This window comes from Orycteropus afer, unplaced genomic scaffold (genome assembly GCF_000298275.1).
Source record: "Orycteropus afer afer isolate SDZICR_OR568_19922 unplaced genomic scaffold, OryAfe1.0 scaffold00015, whole genome shotgun sequence".
NCBI classification, from domain to species: Eukaryota; Metazoa; Chordata; class Mammalia; order Tubulidentata; family Orycteropodidae; genus Orycteropus; species Orycteropus afer.
The window spans coordinates 20,524,662-20,528,283 of NW_006921602.1; the positions used below are offsets into that span (position 1 = coordinate 20,524,662).

Here is a 3,622-nt window from a genome sequence, read left to right on the forward strand (position 1 = left end):
GTCCCTGTGGCTGACTGTACCTCTGTCTGGATTCCTGGCTTTTATCCCCTTTCCCCTTTCTCTTCCGGCCTGCTACTCTGGGCGGGCCTGAGTTTCCTCTCCTCACCTAATCCCTTTGGCTGATTGCTCTTCTCTCTGGCTTCCTGACTTTTAATCCCCTTTCTCCTGCTCTTCCTGCCTGCTACTTTGGGCATCCCTAAGTTGTCTCTCTTCACCTGTAACCCTGGGGCTGACTGCTCTTCTGTCCGGGTTCCTGGCTTTTATCCCCTTTCTCCTGCTCTTCCGGCCTGCATAATGATACTGCCTTGGAAACCCAAGGAGGGGTTGCTATGAGTTGGGTCTGACTTGATGGCACATAACAACAAACAACAAGTGAATTTTGGTCATTTATACTTCCTTAGAAATAATGTCCTTATTTCTCCTTGAGCACAGTTGCTGGAAATATGCAATTTTAGTTGATACTTTTGAAGAACACTGTCTTCATATTTAAAATAATATTTCTTATTTTTTTCTTAATACACTTCTCCTGATATGTTATTTATTTTTAGTCATTAATTTTTTAGATCATGGTTAATTTAATTTTATTATTTTTGTATAAATAATTAAGGATATGAATTTTACCCTGAGAACTGCTTTAGTTGTATCAATACTTTTTCTTGAAAACTGTCAGTTTGTTATTTTATTTCATGTAAAAGTTATATTGAAAGAAGAGACCAAAAAGTCAAGTATATTTGATTTGTACACAGTTGTCTAGTCTTACAGGATTAAACCACTTCAGTAATTTTTTTTATTATTGATAAACAGATGAATATGCAAAACAATCTCCAAAAGACACCTGGATCGCACACACTGGGTGTTTTTGTTCCTCTGGCTATGACAACCCATTCTCTAATAGCTCACACATTTCTGTAGTGTGACCATTTCGATGTCATCACACAATTTTGTTCACTTGGCTACTGATGGTGGAATCAAGTAGGCCCCTCTGTGACTTTACATCAGCAGTAGTATAAACCCTGATTAGGACTGAGTCTATATTAATTTTAAAAAATAATAAAACAGTTTAGAGATAAATAGGAAGGGAAACACCAGTATTTCTTAGTGTGGGTGGTGAGCTCAAAAGATCTTTAGAACTTGTCAATGCCCCTTTGGTGATCAAAGGAGAGGACTGGTGAATCACAAGGTAATACAAATTATAAGCCACTTCTCATAAATGACAAGAAATGAAAAAAGCAAAAACCAGGTAGGTTTAAGTCAAGTACTCCAAGAGGGGACCAATTGCTTTTGGCATAATTTTAAAATCTGCACTAAGGTTCTTATCATTTGCGACATGAGTAGAGAAACAAACATAAATGATATCCAAAACTCAAACAGATTGCTGTCATTCTGGATATTGTTCTCTGGCCCAGTGTTTTCACACTTATATTCTATTGTCACTCACAACAGAGGCAATAAAAAGCCCCTGCTTTAGGACTTGTGACCGTGTGGCCCCCTCTTCTTCTTAGAGCTGTCACTAGGCAAACACTTTTGCTTCATTTGGTGTTTCTCTGTTGGAAAGCCTTCCTCCGCTCCTACACAACAATGATAGCATTGAGCTGCACATGAAATTTCACTTATCTCTTACTTGAGGGTGCCATTTATACACCACTAATTCGGCTTGGGGGTAAAAATCATTTCCAAGACCCTCATGGACTCAAAATTTTAAAACATGAGAGCAGCACAGGACTACACAGGAGTGACTGTTCTTTGGAGGAAGATCTTCTCCATCCTGAAATACCTTCATAGTCAGCCCCACTGGAGAATATCATAGCAGCTCTCCCTTCTTTCCTCAAACTTGGATTTCTAAAAAATAGCTTGTTTGCTGTACACAGCCATTCAATGTCAGATCACCTCAGTGGCACTACTGGTTATAAAATACACATGCATGCATGTATAGGTACATGCACACATGTGCATACATAGGATATGCTGAAAAGGCTGAAGAACACCACCACTTCAACCCCAGAGTAGACCTTGAAGCTGCCAAGGCTCCTCGATCCACATAGCTCTTTTTCAACTTCAGTGCAAAGTAAATGTCAAAATGAATCAAGATGAAAATGTCTTTCTAAGTAAATGCCCCTTTGGTAATCAAGGGAGAACACTGGTGAATCACTAGGTAAACAGCAACTCCCTGAAGTTACCAGTTTGAGAATTGTTCACTGGATTTTTTTTTCCTTCTTGATTGAAAAATGCAGCTCAGAACACAGGATTTTAATAACCCATGTAATATCCCAAATAGCTTTTTTAAAATGCAAGATATTCTAAACAAAAATCCTAACTGTGCTTCATTGTGTAGCCACCTGCTGTCTATCAATAGTCCAGGACAAAACTGGTTAGAGTATCATGCAGTGATTATTTGGAAAATCTGTGATCTGTGATTATAAATATATAAAACTCTGCTTATTGCAAGCAATTGGTTTGTGTAGGTTCATTTTTCCCTATTGATAACAGATGAGCCATTGATACTCTTTCCAATCCCTAATAAATAAAGTACGTTAGCAAGTTCCATATAGGGTTGCATAAATCAGAATCAGCTCAATGGAATACAATAACAACCGGAAGTTCCTGCATGATAAGAAGCATCAGATGGAGAAATCTGGGCCTTTTGTTGTTGTCGTTGTTTCTCTTCTGCAGGCACCTAAATCGGAATCCTATGAAGAAATTCATCCAGAATAGTGGAGCGGATGGAGGACAAAGACAAACTTCATCATCCTTCCCAAGAAGATGGCTTTTCACTTTTCAGTCAGTCTGTTTTTGTTCTATCATTGCATATTGAGTGGACTTGGGTGCCAAACATAACTTCAGTGAAAGTAAAAAGCAGACTACCATGGTAAAAAAAATAATAATAAAAAAATTTTTTAAAAATCACTATTTTCCATCCACTGCCCTTGGGCACAGGAAATGAACTGAAATCCACGGAAAATTAGAGCACGAACTGAAGACAGAGCTATAGTGAAAGTAAACAAACAAAAAACCAGTTGCTGTCATGTTGACTTTGACTCATGGTGACCCCATGTGTGTCAGAGTAGAACTGTGCTCCATAAGGTTTTAATGGTGGATTTTCCAGAAGTAGATCACCAGGCCTTTCTTCAGAGGTACCTCTGGGTGGACTTGAACCTCCAACTTTAAGGTTAGTAGCCAAGTGCTTTAACTGTTGCCACTACCCAGGGACTCCATATACATGGTAAATAGCACAAAAACCTCTAATTCTTGTCTCCTATGAAATTGTTCACCCACTAGCAGTGGTTGCCCGTTTTCCAAATGCATCTTTTGTACTTGGCACTTGTAGATGACTTCACCTGGCTTCAATTGCAGACTCTCCATGTATTCCTTACTAACATTCTCGTTGGGTACTGCCCCAAGACCAGTAGTGATCATAGTTTCCTCTTAGACCAAATAGCTATTTGCCAGTGTAATTCTTTAACATAGTACACAAGAGAGTTTTGTTTATTGGTAATATCTACATTCATTTCTGTAGAGAATGTACCCTATAAGATTTCAAAAGTCTGGAATTTATTGAAGAATTTCTTTGTGGTGGTGGGCTAGTGGTCTTTGTCCTTGGTTCCAGAGAAATAACTCTTGGAGT

The 3,622-nt window shown here is 38.6% G+C and overlaps 1 pseudogene; it reads right to left on the reverse strand.

Annotated features, from left to right (window-relative positions):
• Positions 1–2,571: 2,571 nt before the first annotated feature.
• Positions 2,572–3,414, reverse strand: LOC122151848 (annotated as a pseudogene).
• Between the last annotated feature and the right edge of the window lie 208 nt (positions 3,415–3,622).